The sequence below is a fragment of the Dipodomys merriami genome, unplaced genomic scaffold (genome assembly GCF_024711535.1).
Source record: "Dipodomys merriami isolate MVZ:Mamm:240054 unplaced genomic scaffold, mDipMer1.0.p SCAF_28, whole genome shotgun sequence".
NCBI classification, from domain to species: Eukaryota; Metazoa; Chordata; class Mammalia; order Rodentia; family Heteromyidae; genus Dipodomys; species Dipodomys merriami.
In genome coordinates this window covers 18,437,713-18,454,093 of record NW_027204270.1, presented here as the reverse complement: position 1 = coordinate 18,454,093, position 16,381 = coordinate 18,437,713, and the positions used below count along the sequence as shown (strand labels likewise).

The following is a 16,381-nucleotide window of genomic DNA, read 5'->3' as shown; positions in this document are numbered from 1 at the left end:
ACTGTGGAGTCTTTGCTAACTAAGCAGGCACTAAAGTCCGTCTCCTACCCTGTGGTCTCTTCACCTGAGGTACAGGATGACCATAGTCCCTACCTCTGGTGATTGCTGTGAGTGGATGCAATAATGGTGCAGGAAAGGGTTGGTGTGGTGCCTGGCTTGTAGCAAATGCTCAGTGTTTGTTAGCAAGAAGGGGGGGGGGAGAAGAGGAAGAGGAGGAGCAGCAGCTCACCCAACACTGGGCTTGACTCTCAGTCACTAGTGCATCATGAGTTGCCCTGCGTGGGCTTGTCCTTGGCAGTGACGGAGATGGGTAACAGGGGTGGTGACACAGGGCAGGCCCCAAGCCAGCTTCTCAGGGTGGAGCAGCCCACGAGCTGATCCTCACAGGGCGCTGCTCAGCCAGCTGGTGGCCGGGCACATGGATCTCAGGGCTGCAGGGACCTATGCCACTGCTAATGTCTGTTTGCCGATTCAGACAAGAGGTGTCTCAGGGCCTGAGGAATCGTGTGGTGGGGCCTGCTGATGGCCATTTTTCCTTCTTGTTTTTGGTATTTTGATCAGAGTCTTGCTGCCCTCAAACTCATCTTCCTGCCTCTGGTTCTCAATTGTTGGACTTACAGGCATGCACCACTACTCCTGGCTCCTTGCTATGTGTGCAGACCCAGGGCAGGACATCAGAAAGCCAAAAGGAGACAGTAGTGCAGGGCAAGGCTATGGGTGGAGCTCTGTGGGAGCAGACAGAGGGCCAGGAGGTCCCTCTAGGACAGATGTGGCTGGGACATGGCAGTCCAGTCTTGTGTGTGTGTGTGTATACTAGTACTGGGGCTTGAATTCAGGGCCTAGATGCTTTCTCTTACCTTCTTTGCTCAAGGCTGGTGCTCTCCCATTTGAGCCACATCTATGTTTCTGGATGTTTAAGCTGGCTTCAAACCGTGATCCTCAGATCTCAGCCTCTTGAGTAGCTAGGATTACAGGTATGAACCACTGGTGTCTGGAGAACATGGCAGGCTTGTGTACAGCTGTATTTCTAGCGTCTGGGAGGGTTCTGAGCACTCTACACACCTGGGCAGTGTTTCGGGCACACAGGACTGGACTGGAGGTTGTGTTCTCTCACTGGTGTAGGAGGAAGTAGGTTCAACCCAGGCACCCCACTCTCCAGCTCCACAATACTGATGCTGAGGCTGCTGGTAGAGTGGAGCTGTGAGGACTTCAGTTGTAGAAGTTTCCATTGAAGAATGACTGCCATAGGGAGCCAGCAGCGCATGCCTGTAATCCCAGCTACTTAGGAGGCTGAGACCTGAGGATCACGGTTCTAAGTCAGCCTGGAAAGGGAAGCCCATGAGACTCTTTTCTCCAATTGACCAGCAAAAAGCCAGAAGTGACCACAAGGCTCAAGTAGTAGAGCACTAGCTTTGAGTGAAAAAGCTGAGTCTAAGACCCCAAGTTCAAGCCCTACCACCAGCATGCACATAGAGAAAAAGAGTGACTGTAATCTTCAGTACCTGAACATCTGTGTGACACCTGGGGCTTCTGTTCAGGGCTGGGGTGAGGGGAGGCAGGGGCTGCTGATAGAGTGCTAGCGGAACCCCATATGGCGATCTAGCTGGATCTTGGGGACTTATTTGCTCTGTGGCTTGAGGCAGGCTCCCTCCTTCTCTGGGCTCTGTTTCCTTGTACGGGGGGGGGGTCTTGGAAATGAAGGTTCTGTAGGGTTTTTACAAGAAGAAGTGGGGTTGGGCATGGGGAGCACAGAGCAGAAGAGTTTGGCCGTGGGAGACCAGCATGTTTTGTTGTTGTTTCTGTTTGGTGATGCTGCAGATTGGCTTTGGGGCCTAGCACTTGGCAAGTGCTCTATCACTGGAGCCACACCCCTAGTCCAAGGGTGGCTGACCTCGGGGCTTGGTGGGTGAGGGGGTGAGGGGACTGTGTGAGGGCCAGTGTGAGGCCCAGTGTCGGGTGTTCTGTCTTTATCAAGGGAAGTGGGACCACCCATCTTCAGTGACCACCCCACGGTGATTCTGCTCATAGGTCGGGTCCCATCTGATTGCAGCCCTGAGGTCACAGAAGCTGCCATTTCCAGAAGCTTTGCCTCTCTATTCTACAGGGTCACTCTAGGGTCACCTTATCCAGAGGCCACAGGGACCGGAGACTGAAGTTTGGTTTTAGATTTCAACCCCTGCGTGTTTGCTGTGTCCTTGGCCTAGTCACCTAACCTCCCTGGGCCTCTGCTTCTTTATTCCCAGAGCAAGATGTAGGCAGGGCTGCACAGTGGGCCTCTGTCAATGGAGGGCTGCGGAGCAGAGCAAGGACGTTAATGAGGGCTGGGGATGGTCCAAATCGCCAGTGCATAGCCTTCCTGCCCCCAGCGCTGGCAGGGCCTGGAATGGAGTCTGTGTGAAGGACACAGCCACAGAAGGGCCCATTGTGCCTGGCAAGGATGGTTTCATGACTCTTAGAAAGCGTCTTTCATCTGGGAACGGGGAGCCCTGGGCGGTGAAACCCAGGGACCGTGGAGGTTTCTGGGGTTTGTGCCAGGACCTCCTGCCCCAGCCCCAGCAGGCAAGGAGGGGGAGGGGAAGGGAAGACCTCCCTTCCCAGCCTCATTGGGATGACGGCTGTGGGTTCATCTTCCTCAGCCCAGGCCTTTCCCTGCTAGAGACCTGTCCAGCCCCTGTCCTCTGCCTGGACACTCACTGTGACCCCAGGCTCCCACCCTCGCTTCTCTGTGTCAGCAGCCAGTGCCGCCTCCCCTCCATCACTGGGCAACTTTGAGAACAGGCCCTGGGCTGTGTCTGTGGTCAGCTGACCGGTGGCTCTCATGCTGGGGAGGGGAGCCTGGGCTCTGAGCTCTGGGTCTGGGCAGTAACCTGATGCCAGGAAGCAGAGACCTTGTCTCTCGTCCTTCCTGGCTCCAGGCCCAGGCCCAGGCAGGGCAATCCAACTTCTGGGCTCAGCAAACACATAAGCACTTCGCCTGCTCATCCCCCAGGAACCACAGATGCCTCTTTGGGGCTGTGTGTGTGTGTGTGTGTGCTGGTACTAGGGCTTGAACTCAAGGCCTTTGCAGATGTCTGTCTTCAGCTGTAGGCCAGGCTTGGTTTCTGCGCATTCCACCTGCATCTGGTCCCTGGGGGCTGGACTGGTGGGCAGAGGGTATGAGGGTTCTTGCAGCCACTGCTGATGTCCTGGCCCACTTTTATCCAAGCTATGACCTTTCCTCTTTGCTCTGTCACATTTGAGGAGACACAGGAAGGCTGAAGCTTCCACAGGAGGCTGGAGGCTAGAGTCTGGAACACCTTGTCTGGAATACCTGGAAACATCTTGTCTTTGTGGGTGTACCAGTGCTTGGGCTTGCATTCAGAGATTGGGTGTTGTCCTTGAACCTTTTCTCTCTAGTCTAGTGCTCTACCACTTGAACCACCCCTCCACTTCTGGCTTTTTGTTAGTTATTTGGAGATAAGAGTCTCTCAGATTTATCTGCCCCGGCTGGCTTTGAACCTTGATCCTCAGATCTCAGCCTCCTGAGTAGCTAGGCTTGCAGGCAGGAGCAGATTACAGGTGTACATCCTCAGCTTTGTCTTGACGTTTGTGGCCTTGATATGTGGAGGGATGCTCAGTGTCACGTGACCCGCTTTGGACTCAGTGAGTGAGACTGTGACGTCATTCCCAGTCCTCCTGACCAGGCCCCAGGCCCACCTTCTCCACTTCGGGCTGTACCATGGCGCCCCGCCACCACCCCCCCCCCCCGCCCCCCTGGTTTGTGGTGAATCTGCATCTCGTGGAGATGGCCTTTGAGATGATGTCAGCAGTGGTTCCTTACCTTTAATTTACTTACATCCCTGTAAACGCTCAGTGTCCTGTTGTAGCCTGTGGAACACAAACTGTGCAGCCGTGATGTCTTCTGATGCTCAAATTGCCCTTGGAGGCCAATTGCTAGTGGAGCCTTGTCTGAGTGGGCGGCTGTGTCCCCATGATTCTGAGCAGACTGAAATGTCTGGCAGGACAAGATGTTTTAGGCTCAAGTTGGTCTTCCCTGAGAGAAATCAGCCATTTCCCCAAGGAGCCCTGGTTCCATTCGGTGGAAAATGGTACTTAGAAACCTCCATGTGTTCGCCGGGGGTGCTCATTACTGTTGGGATGTCCCTGCTGTGACCCCCTCTTGGTGGACTGGAGCTAGGAGCTCCTGTGGATTTGTCCAGCTCCACCGGGCTCGGTCTGGTTTTCTGTTCCATCCCCGTCTATAATTCCTTTCCTCAGAGAACGATGGATCCCAGAACTTAATCACTGCTACAGGAAGTTGCTTCTTGTAAATAGTAGTTATGATTGTTTGACAATGCAGTAGCAAATCGTGTGCTTATTTAATTTGTCACTGAGATGTTGAACAACAGGTGAGGGTGAACAGCAGGAGCTCCAGGAAAGGCCAGTGTGTTTCCTGGTCTCCATCCCCAGGGCAGGTCCATCACTGACCACGCCTACCAAGACCATGCCCACAATAAACCATTTCCCTCCCTCCCCCCCATGCCATAGAGAGCAACTTGCTTCCCACAAAGCCTGTAAGTGCAGATGCTGGGCTGCAAAGAACCCGGGAGGCCAGGGGTGCTCAGTGCCTTTCAATTACCCTCAAAACCCCTAACCCTTGGCCCTCCTTGGACAGGGCAGAGGGATCCTGGGAAGAAGGGGGTTTCATTTTGCTCAGATAAATTCACTGTAGCTAGCAATCAAAATGAGACCCAGCCCCTTTAGCCTGTAGAAGGGTAGTCTCTAGGCTTGGGAAGTCTGCTCTACTATCTACCCATAATCCTTGATCAGGCTGGCCTCCAACTTCCCTCTAAATGTGCTGGGATTACAGGTGTGTACTGCCACATGTAGCTCACACATTTACTTTTTGCATATGGATGCCCAGTTTCCTTTTTTGGTCTACTATAGGGCTGGTCTGATGGACAGGGATCAGAGGAGGCAGAAGTAGGAGGAGCCTTGGGTTCAGGACAAGTTACTCAGCCATCTCTGGCCAGTGAAAAAGCCCAGCCTTGCTCTTGTTCCCACCCCTTTCCAGCTCAGTGATGGAGAGGCCTGGCTGATTTTGAACTGTAGTTTGAGAACACATTCCTGATTCCCATCCACAGGAGTTGCATCACTCCTGGTGATGCTTCGACAATAAATCCTGCTTTCTCCAGAGTGTTCAGCCAGCAGGCAATTCTGGTTCATCGAATATTCTGGAACATGGATATGTTCCCAGAAATTCCATCCCTTTCATTCCTTTTGTGGCTATTGAACCCCATGAACACATCTGCCTACTCAATTCAGCAGATACTTGTTTCTACAGAGGCAGGTGTGTGTGTGTGTGTGTGTGTGTGTGTGTGTGTGTGTGTGTGTGTGTGTGTGTGTGTGTGTGTGTGTGCCTGTGTGCCTGTGTGCCTGTGTGCTACTTCTGGGCTTGAACTCAGGACCTGGGTTCTGAGCTTTTGCTTTTTGATAGTTAAATGGGGATCAAAGCCTGCCCGGGCTGGCTTTGAACCTCAATCCTCAGACCTTAGCCTCCTGAGTAGCTAGGATTGCAGGCGTGAGCCACTGGTGCCTGGCATTCCACCACTTGAGACACAGTGCCACTTCTGGCTTTTTCTGTTTAAGTGGCACTGAGGAATTGAATCCAGGGCTTCATGCATGCTAGGCAAGCACTCTACCACTAAGCCACATTCCCAGCTCCGAGATGGGATTCTTTATTGCAAAAGCAGAGAGCAGAGGGGAGCAAGGAAAATCCAAGCCCGAATTCTCAACCATTGGAAGAGGGTGGAAGCACAAAGGCATCCCCAGGCCTGGGGAACGCAGGCCCAGCAGTACCAGAGAGCCAGCAATCAGGCTTTTTATGGGCAAGCTCACAACGATCAAACACTGGAGACTAATGAACAAGGACAAAACTACTATGGGCAAAAGAGAATGCTTTTGCAGGCTGTTTTATGAGCTGGTGGTTTCTTGCTCTAACCCAGAGAGTTCTACAGATGTGGGATTGAGGGAGTCTGCTCAGAATCCATTATGATTCTGTAATGTTGGTGCCTCTAACTCTGAGCTGGCCTCTAGAGGACACTGGGGAGCCTGGATATGACCCCCCTAACCTCAAGCTTGGATCACAGCTATAAAAACACGCAGAGCAGGTGGATGCCGGTGGCTCATGCCTATAATCTGGGAGGCTGAGATGGGAAAACTGAAGGCAACTCAGGCTGAAGAGACCTAGAGATTCCATTTCCAATTAAGCAGCAAAAAGTCAGACTGGAGGCATGGCACAAGTGGTAAAGAACCAGCTGAGCAAGTAAACTGAGCAAATGAGAGTTCCTGAATCCAAACCTTTGTACTAGCAAACAACAAACAAGCAAACACTACAAGTTATGGAGCCTATAAGAGCAGAGGCCACGTGGAGAGGCTTCCCCAGGTCTGTGGGCCACAAGATAGTTCTGGAAAGGGAGGCTAAGGCTTGGCACAACCCAGGGAGGGTGTGGGCAATCCCAGGCTGCAAGACTCCAGAGGGTTCAGGACCAAGAGGGGAATACGATGACCCAGGAGGAGGCTGGAGCAGACTCTGAAAGGCTGCAGTGCAGGGTGGAGACTCATCATCTGTCTCAGAACAGCACCCACAAACCCACTGTGTGGCTGAAATCTGGTGGAACTCTTTCCCGCTTTCTCAGCTTTCCTCTCTCCCTCTCATGGGCACAGGTTATTTGTCCTGGTGTGGAAGTTCTGTCTAGAAATGGATGGAGCCTAGTTGTTCCTTTGTGCCTGGCACCGTGTCTGGCACATAGGAAGCACTTGACAAGTATTTACTCCCTCCCTACTGCCAGCTCCTGTCCCCAAGGCCTGGGACTTGGCACAACTCTTAGGACAAGATCTCTGGTGCTTATATTCTTGTGTAGACAATAAACAAGGCAAGAAGTCAATGAATAAGATGATTTCAGAAAGTGGAGGCCCTGCATCGCTGCTCTCCTCGCACTGGAGAAGTCTATTTATTGGTGTCAACTTCTAGCCTGGGAGCCAGGCCAGCAGGGCTGGGGGCTTGTTGTTCCTTGTTTCTCTGGTAGCTTCAATAGCTGGGGCCTGACAAGGAGGGAGTAGGTATTGTGTGTGTGTGTGTGTGTGTGTGTGTGTGTGTGTGTGTGTGTGTGCGCGCGTGCACACCAGTCCTAGGACTTGAACTCAGAGCCTGGGCTCTGTCCCTGGGTGTCTTTTACTCAAGGCTAGGACTCTACCATTTGAGCCATAGCTCCACTTCAGGCTTTTTGGTGATTAATTAGAAGTAAGAGTCTCCTAGAATTCACTGCTGGCTTTGAACCACCATCCTCACATTTCAGCCTCCGGCATAGCTAGGATTGCAGGCATGAGCCAAGCCACTGGTGCCAGGCTGGGAGTAGTTTTAGAACAACTTTTTGCTGGTTGTATCCGAATGAACCGACTCAGACTGACTGATTTCAATTTAGATACACCTGAGCCTTTTGCCAGCTGCAAAGCTCTTTAGAATCCACCCAGGAGTAGAAGCGCCTAAGGCGGGTGTGAATTTCCCTGTGCGCCCAGAGGAACCCAGGGAATATTTAATAACAACAGGGATAATCTTAATTAGCGATCCGATAAGTGTAATTAATTGCATCATATCCAGAGGCCTCTTTGGAATTCCGGCAGGGGTGGGTGGAGAGAGCAGGGTTTTGCAGCTTTGAGGCTGGAAGAAAGGGGTGCCAGGAGCTGACTTAATTCCCTTCTTGGTTGGGGGGTAAGGGGGGGTGACACAATGATTCCCAGCCTTGGGCCTCAGTCTTCCCACTGGAAAAATGGGAACGGACCACAGGGCTGTGGCTAGTTGGCTGGCGATTTGGGCTGTAGAGTCACATCCCAAGTGTGTGTTCGCCCCGGGATGGAGGGGGCACAGGTGGGGACCCCCAAGGCGCAGCGGGAGGAGGGGGGCTGCGATCACGCGGGTGCAGGGTGTTGGGAAGATGCGGGGGGAGGCCGGCGTGCAGCCTGGACCCCCGGCCACCCCTCACCCCGAGCGCGCCTCAGTTTCCCCGCGGCGGGGGGGGGGGGAGGGCGGGGCCGCGGTGTGTGTGGTGGGGGGGAGCGGGGAGGGGGGCGCGGGGGCGCGGCGGCGCGGCCCGGCCACTAGGGGTTAAGCGGTGACCTCAGCCGCGGCGGCGCCCCGGGACCGGGCGGGTGGGGGCGGCGCCGAGCGCGCGGTGCGCGGCGGCTGCGGACGGGACCAGGCCGCTCCGGGCGCGGGGCGCGGCGGGGCGCGGGGCGCGGCGGACCGGCGCCTCCCGGGCCATGGGCGCCCGCGGCGGCCGGCGGAGCGGGAGGCGCGGCGGCGGCGGCGGCGGCCACCCTGCGCCTTTGTGAGCCGCGCGGAGGACGGAGCGGCCCGCGGCGGCGGCGGTCGGTGAGTCTCGGCCCGGCTCCGCCCGGCTTTGTGCGCCCGGGGCCTGGGGGGCCGGTGCCCCCCGCGCGCGGTCCGCGTCCGTGCGCCGCGCGCCCCTCCCCGGCGCGGTCCCCTCCGCGGGGCTCCCGGAGGGGTGGCACTAGTGAGGGCCCCCCTCCTCCCCCGCCCCGGGTCCCTGCATGTCCCCGGGGTCCCCCGGCCCCAGCGGCCTTTGTGCCCGGGCCTCCCTCGCTCCCTCCCTCCTCGGGCGCGCGCGCGACCTCCAGCTCCGCGCGCCGGGACAGCTTGGCTACCTCCGTCCCAACCGGTGCCTCAGTTTCCCCCGCCCTTGGGTGGGAGGGCTCCTGGATTGCCCGGAGTCCAGGCAGGCGCCCGTGGCCTCCCCGGCCCGGCCTTACCCAGAAGGGACAAGAGCTGAGCGTGGATGGGGAGCAGCTCCGGGTCGGCGCCCTCCATCCGCCCTGGGCGGGTATGTGTGGGGACGACGAGGACAGAGGCCGGCCTCCGGGCTGGCTCCTCCAGGGAGGCCCCGTTCCCTCTCTCCCTCCCTCCTTCACCAAGGGTGGGGTCCTAAGTAAGACACCACAGGTCTGGAATCGCGCTAGAGCCCGGGGCGGGAAACACTGCCTGACCCAAAGCCGGAGGCAGCGCTGGGTGGTCCTCCTGCAGTCCCCGGCTCCCAGGGCTCCCAGTGCGGGAGCAGAGCCCGGCCCACTGGCCGGCCCCATCTGCCGTCCCTGCGCTGCGGGGAGGGCAGGTTGCTGGGCCTGTTAATATGCAGGCTTGCTCTCCTGGCTGTCAGCCGCCGTGTCCATCTGCCCATCTGCTCACCGCTTACGTGGGTCCACACTAGTGGAGGCCCCGTGGTGTCCAGGCCTCTGGCACACAGAGGAGATGGAAGGGGGGGGCGGTGTCCACACAGTCCGAGGGTCCCCAGGCTCCCGGGCACCATGGGCACACCGCCCTCCTGGTAGCCAAGTCCTGAGGGCTCCTGCTCCCTTCCCACCATCTGAAACCCTTGGCCCTGCACTGCAGTTCCCTTTGTCCTAAAGCGGGCTCCATCCTTCACCCCTTTCTGCTCTCCTGTTCTCCCTTGGTGTGTGTGTGTGTGGGGGGGGGCGTTGGTGGCTCATGCCTGTAATCTTAGCTACTCAGGAGGCTGAGATCTGAGAATCTCCATTTGAAGCCAGCCTAGGGAGGCAAGTCTATGGCAATCTTAACTCTGTTTAACCAGGAAAAAGCCAGAAAAGGAGCTGTGGCTCAAGTGGAAAAAGTTAAGGGTTAATACCCTGCGGTATTATCTGAAACTCTGAATTGGAGCCCCTGAACTGGCACAGAACATTGTTAATTGTAGAAATCCAAGTGTGTTCATTAACCAACACTTACACTGATCTGCTGGTGCTAGGACCTGGCTAGGGCTTCTCGACCTAACATTAAGGTGCAGAGTAGAAAAGAATGTAATCTCCTTAGATAGCTTTATCCTTAGATAAAGAGGTGATGTGTGATGTTTATACAAGTACTTGATGATAATAGCACTTTCTCTGCTGCTATCTCTGTTTGAACAACCTTGATGATTGAGAATGGGCTCAGGGCCTTAAAAAACATGTGTGTGTGTGTGTGTGTGTGTGTGTGTGTGTGTGTGTGTGTGTGTGTGTGTGTGTGTGTGTGTGTGTGTGTATGTGTGTGCCCCTCCTGGGGCTTGAACTAAGGGCCTTGGTGCTGTCCCTTAGCTTTTACTGCTCAAGGCTAGAGCTCTACCACTTGAGCCACAGCTCCACTTCTGGCCTTTTGCTGGTTAATTGGAGATAAGAGTCTCTGGGATTTAGCTGCCTTGGCAGGCTTCAAAGTGAGATGCTCAGATCTCAGCCTCGGGAGTAGCTAGGATGATAGGCTTTCGCCACAGTGTCCAGCTCAGGCCTATTTTATTTTATTTATTTATTTTGTCGGTCTTGGGGCTTGAACTCTGGGCTTGGGCGCTGTCCCTGCGCTCTTCAGCTCAAGGTGAGCGCTCTACTGCTTGAGCCACAGCGCCTTCTAGTTTTTGAGTGGTTTATTGGAGATAAGAGTCTCACGGACTTTCCTGCCCCGGCTGGCTTTGAATGGTGATCCTCAGATCTCAGCCTCCTGAGTAGCTAGGATTACAGGTGTGAGCCACCCGCACCGGTTCAGGCCTATTTTAAAAAGGAAGAAAAGCCCAGAGTGAGAGACTGACTGACGCCCAGCTGGCCTCAGCCTTGAGGTCAGGACTCAGCCTGGGTCTCCCCAGAGGCTCAGTCCTCCCTGGTTTCTGCACCTCTCTCCCAGTCCCTCTGGGCCAACAAATGTGCTGGAGCCACTAGCTGAGGGTCTGAGGTCCACGCAGAGCCAAACTCACAGACGGGCCAAACTTTAGGATTCTTTATTATTATTATTGTGAAAATACCATACAGAGGGGTTACAATTACATGGGCAAGATAATGAGTACATTTCTTATCAAGCATTGTTGCCTTCTCCTTTGTTTCCCCTTCCCATCCCTTCCCATCTCCCCCCCCCCCACCTCCCCAAGCTGGGTTTTTTTTGGGGAGGGGTCCAGTGGTGGGCCTGAACTCTGGGCCTGGGCGCTGTCCCTCAGCTCTTCAGCTCAAGGCTAGCACTCTACCACTTGAGCCACAGCGCCACTTCCGGTTTTTTTCTTTTTGCTTATGTGGTGCTGAGGAATCGAACCCAGGGCCTCATGCATGCAAGGCAAGTGCTCTACCACTGAGCCATCTTCCCAGTCCCCCAAGCTGGTTTTTAAACACAGTCATTAAGAAAAATTAGTGAGATACAAATTTATAATTACATGAATTATACTGAAAACAAAAGTAATAAACACAACTATTTCCTAATTATATTTTACTTTATTATGTTTTCCTATTAGGTATGCATTTCTTACAGGTGCCTTTGTGTGTACATGCGTGTGTTGTGTGTTTGACATATGTAATAGAGTCTTAGCACATCTTTCTTTTTTTGTTGGTTCTGGGGCTTGAACTCAGGGCTTGGGCTTCTTTTGCTCAAGGCTAGTGCTCTACTACTTGAGCCACAGTGCCACTTCTGGCATTTTCTGTTTATGTGGTACTGAAGAATTGAACCCAGGGCTTCATGCATGCTAGGCAAGTACTCTACCACTGAGCCATCTTCCCAGCTCTTAGTGTGAATTTCTTTCCAGTGCAATTCTGTGACGTTGTGTTGGTGGCTTAGAACTGGCTGAGTGTGTTTACACCACAGGAATGGCAAGGCACTATCCTTTAGCTTTTTTTAAACTCAAGGCTGGTGCTCCACCACTTGAACCACAGCTCCACTTCTGGCCTTTTGCTGGTTAATGGGAGATAAGAGTTTTTTTGGATTTATCTGCCACAGGAGTCGGCTAGCAGGCTTAGTCTGGAGCTGGTTGATAAGCAGTTTCCAGCACATTACTAGAGGCTAGGCAGTGATCAGCTGAGCCACAGCCCCTTCCCCTCCTCTGGAACTTGTATTCTGTCCGATTTGGGGGTATGGGGGTGTCCTCACAGGTGCAGAGAGAGAGGCAGGTGCTGGATGGGCCCTGCTGAGTTGGAGGTGGGGATGTGTTACATCATTCCCAGAGCAAATGAGCTTTCAGTGCAGCAAGGGGAAGGGAAAGGGGTGGGGAAGAGACTCGGTATGTAGCTAGCGCAGTGGTTCTGCACTCAAGGTCTTGTGCTTGTTCTGCTGGTGCTCTACTACTTGAGGCATGCTTCCAGTCCTGCTTTTTTGGTGGTTGTTTTGGAGATGGTGACTTGTGGACTTTTCTGCCCTGGTTAGACTCAAGATACAATCCTCTGGATCTCAGCCTCCTGAGTAGCTAGGATTACAGGGATGGCACCTGGCAACACTTTTTTTTTTTTTTTTTTTTTTTTTTGGTTGGTTGTGGGGCCTGAACTCTGGGCCTGGGGGCTGTCCCTCAGCTCTTCAGCTCAAGGCTAGCGCTCTACCACTTGAGCCTCAGCCCCACTTCCGGCTTTTTTCTTTTTGCTTATGTGGTGCTGAGGAATCGAACCCAGGGCCTCATGCATGCAAGGCAAGCACTCTACCACTGAGCCACCTTCCCAGCTCCAACACTTGGTTTATTGAGAGTAGCTTTGCCACCTATCAAAGCACCATACACCCATACACCGTAGGCCCCTGGAGGCTGGGGTGGTGGTGGTATCTGAGGACACACTGTGAAAAGTGAGGTACCTGGGGAACTTGTGGAGGCAGATGTTCAGGCTGTGTGTGTGTGTGTGTGTGTGTGTGTGTGTGTGTGTGTGTGTGTGTGTGTGTGTGTGTGTGTCTGGAGCTGTCTGGGGTGGCCCATCTGGATGGGATGGATTCAGGACTGTGTGACAGGAGAGGGAGAGGAAGAGAGGTTGTTCATGCAAAGTCTGTGATCACTGATGGAACGTAAGAGTGAGGGGCCTGACAAGAGTCTTCCCTGGGTGCTGGGCTGTGGCCATTGGGGTCAGCCGGTACTGACACACAAAAGCAGATTGCTGAGTCTTAGGAACTTTACAAGCTGTCTGTGAAACACAGCCATCATGGAAATGTGGATGTGGCACAATTAGGCATGGTGGAGGCAGGTGCAGGGCCTGGCAGGAGCGTAGGGTGGGGTGGGGGCTGGGATAAAGGGAAGGGGCCTGGCAGGAGGAATGGCCCATGCAAAGGCTGAGAGGCATGAGCGTAGGCAGGGCACTCACCTGGCTCAGGCACCAGGTGAACCAGAGGCTGTCAGGCTGTGGCAGAGCAGGGAAGTGCTTGCTGGCTCTTCCTTGGGTCAGTGGGTCCCAGCAATGGAAACCCCCAGAGCTCTGTCCATCAGGGTTTTGTGCTGTGCGGGTCACCTGTTTTCCTACCTGTGGTTGACGTTTCTTGCTGCTTGAGTAGCTAGGGTTGCAGGCGTGAGCCATCAGTGCCTAGCTGAAACCGAGTCTCTACTTGGCACAGTGATTCACTCAGTGCTATGGTTTTCCTTATTTGCAATACCTAGTACATGTCTAGGACAAGCAGAAAAGGTCAAAAGCTATGGTACATATGACCATACAAGATGATGTTGAGTGAAATGAACCCCAAGACAGGGACACAAGTTGTTTTTTCTTTCTTGTTATTGTTTTTAATGTACTTATAATGTACTATGTGATGTTTTTGTTTCTTTGACAATACAACTATTTCAGAAGAGATGTTTTTTCTTTTCATACTGTCCAGGAAGATTTTTAGCTGGAAACCATGATTGCCAGCTTGAGACCTCTAAAATTCTACTTATGCAAATTCTCCTCATGCAAATAATGACATATATATGCATCTCTACCATGTGATTATTTGAGCACCATAACAGCATGCTAGTTGACAAGAGAGCATACTATTTATATGCTGGTAGAATCTATATCACATTAATTTGACCTTACCTTAAAATTAGTGTTTTGAGCCAGGTGCTAGTGGCTCACACATGTAATCCTAGCAACTCAGGAGGCTGAGATCTGAGGATTATGGTTTGAAACCAGCCTGGGCAGAACAAGACCCTCAATTGACTGTACCTATTATATCTACCTTCAGCTTGGTTTACTCATCATAGCCTAGTCTCTGATCTTCCTGCCATCCTCTGTCCCCCTCCCTTATTTTGGGGGTCTTTCTGCTTTGAGGAGGGAAGGGAAGAGAAGAATCATCAAATGTTTGCCAGAACAGCAGTGGGCTTTTCCGTCACAGCTCACTGAAGTGGATGAGTGCCTGTCCATCCAGTGTTCACAAAGTCCTGGGTGGTCATAGCTGGCTGGCTGGTCAGACCATAGCTCAAGGTCAAGGCTGGGAATGGAATCCCAGGGCCCACCAAGGCCCTCTAGGCTGGGCACCAGGAAGGAGCAATGCAGTGGGTCACAGGAAGGGACAAACAGTGCCACTGGCTCCTGTTTGTGTAGTGGGGAGCATGTGGCAAGGGGGTGTCTAAATCCTCACCTCCCCTGCCTGGAGGTGGGTACATTGCTATCTCTAACTTTACTCCATGGCTGAGGCCACAGTCCTGGGGCTCTGCGTTACCCACAGCCCTGCCCCCCCCCCTTTTTTGTGCCCAGTACTAGAGCTTGAATTTGGGGTTTGGGTCCTGTCTCTTAGCTTTTTCTCTCTAGGCGGGTGCTCTAGCACTTGAGCCACGGTTCTGCTTCTGGCTTTTTGGAGGTCAGCCTGGGCTGGCTTTGAACCATGAACCTCAGATCTCAGTCTCCTATTAGCTATGATTACAGCATGCATCACCGGTGCCTGGTTCCAGCACACTGCTTCTTGACCTATGTCCCAGAGCATTGCCTGCCCTCCCAGGCTTGTCCTGCTCTGCTTCTGACAGCCCTCACAGTGCCCGGATGTGGCTAATGTGATGCATGGCAGACCAGGGGGTCACAGTGGGGGGTAGGGCCCACCCCAGGGTCAAAGCTGGACCCCGAGCCCCCTTGCCCCAGGTTCATCTGCCCCACCACCTTCTTCTAGCTACACTCCCAGCTCAGTGCATGCCTGTGATGGGCTGGGCCCAGCGAGGTGGGATTGCTGGGTTCTTGATCCCAGTCTCTGGCCTGCTTGCCACGAGAGCCCCGTTCCAGTGCATGCCTCATTGGTATTCAACCCTGCGTTCCTGCCATTAGCACACAAGGCCAGCCTCCCTGCCACCCTCCTCTTCATTGTCTGAAGTGGGCAGACTGGCCGAGCCTTAGCTAGAAATGTGGCTTTTCATTCAATTTCCCTAGGAAAACAATGATTAATTTAAGTAGGAAAATAACAGTCTCTGGAAATGGAAGAAAAAAAAATATTCCTGTACTTAGATGCTATCCAGGACATTGGAACTTCCCCCTTACAGGGTTTATTTTTGCCTTAAATTACACACATATCGCATGGCCAGTGGAGAAAACTTGGCAAGTTTAGAGATGAGGCTTGGCCGTGCCTCCATTCTCCTTCCCACTGACAACCCCTCTGAGCAGTGTGCAGTGTGGCATTCCTTTAGTCTGGGAACCTTTTGCTTATTTGGCAAGAGCCCTGCAGGACCCCAAAAAGTGTGAGCCTGCCGGGCTCTGGGAAAAGACAGGCCCATGACTCCCTGCAAGATCTCTTTCTGCACTGGACACCTTTGTGCCTTGGTTTCCTCTTCTGTAAAAGTAAGGCAAAGACTGGTGACCCGGTCTTACTCTGTGAGGACTGAATGCGAAAGCACCAAAAAGGCACACAGGTCAGTGCCTGGCCTGTATTGGGGAGCTATGTACGAGAGGAAAATCTATTCCTTTTACCTCTTAGGTTCTGTCTTGGGGCCTCTGCAGTAACTGACAAAAAGATTATCAAGAGGAAAAGGAGTCGGTCCACCACCCCCTTCCCCTCTCTCCTCCCTTCTGCCTCTCCCCCCTCCCCCCTCCCCGGTGTGGGGCTTGAACTCAGGGCCTGGGTGCTGTTCTTGAGTTTTATCACTCAAGGCTTGTCCTCCACCTGTTCGAGTCACTGCACCATTTCTGGTTTTCTGGGTGTTAATCCAGTAAGAGTCTCATGGACTTTCCTGCCTGGGCTGGCTTTGAACTGTGATCCTCAGATCTCAGCCTCCTGAGTAGCTAGGATTACAGGTGTGAGCCACTGGTATGTGTGGCTCTATGGATGCTCTTTTCCCTTCTTTGAGTAGCTAGGATTATAGATGTGGGCCACCGGTGCCTGGCTTTCTTTTCCTTTCTTTGTAATGCACACTGGAGATTCAAAAAGAAGATATGCGATCCCAGAGAAGTGGTTGAGGCCAGGGGTTTCCATATGGCTTTAACAATGGATGATGAATTATGAAGAAACTAGACAGAGAAAGAGGGTTTAGGGGCCTAGGACAGTGCATTCTGGGAAAGTGAGGATGAAATGTGTGCTATACAACTAGAGTGGCTAGGGAAGGTGTGAATGAGCACTGTGCCACTGCTCAGGGGGTGCGATCTGTCCCTAGGGCAATTATTTCTCAATTCT

General features: G+C 53.5%; 1 protein-coding gene across 5 annotated transcripts in view; it reads left to right on the top strand.

The window, feature by feature from the left end:
- The window catches only part of Arhgef10l (Rho guanine nucleotide exchange factor 10 like), a 122,629-nt gene that overhangs the window by 5,493 nt on the left and 100,755 nt on the right, over positions 1-16,381 (top strand). Inside the window, exon 1 of one of the 5 annotated variants that reach the window (XM_070037821.1) lies at positions 8,314-8,410. The exons of the other annotated variants lie outside the window; for them this stretch is intronic. The gene's annotated coding sequence lies outside the window, so the exon portion shown is untranslated. Of the gene's footprint in view, positions 1-8,313; positions 8,411-16,381 lie in introns of those variants that run through there. 5 annotated transcript variants of the gene reach the window in all.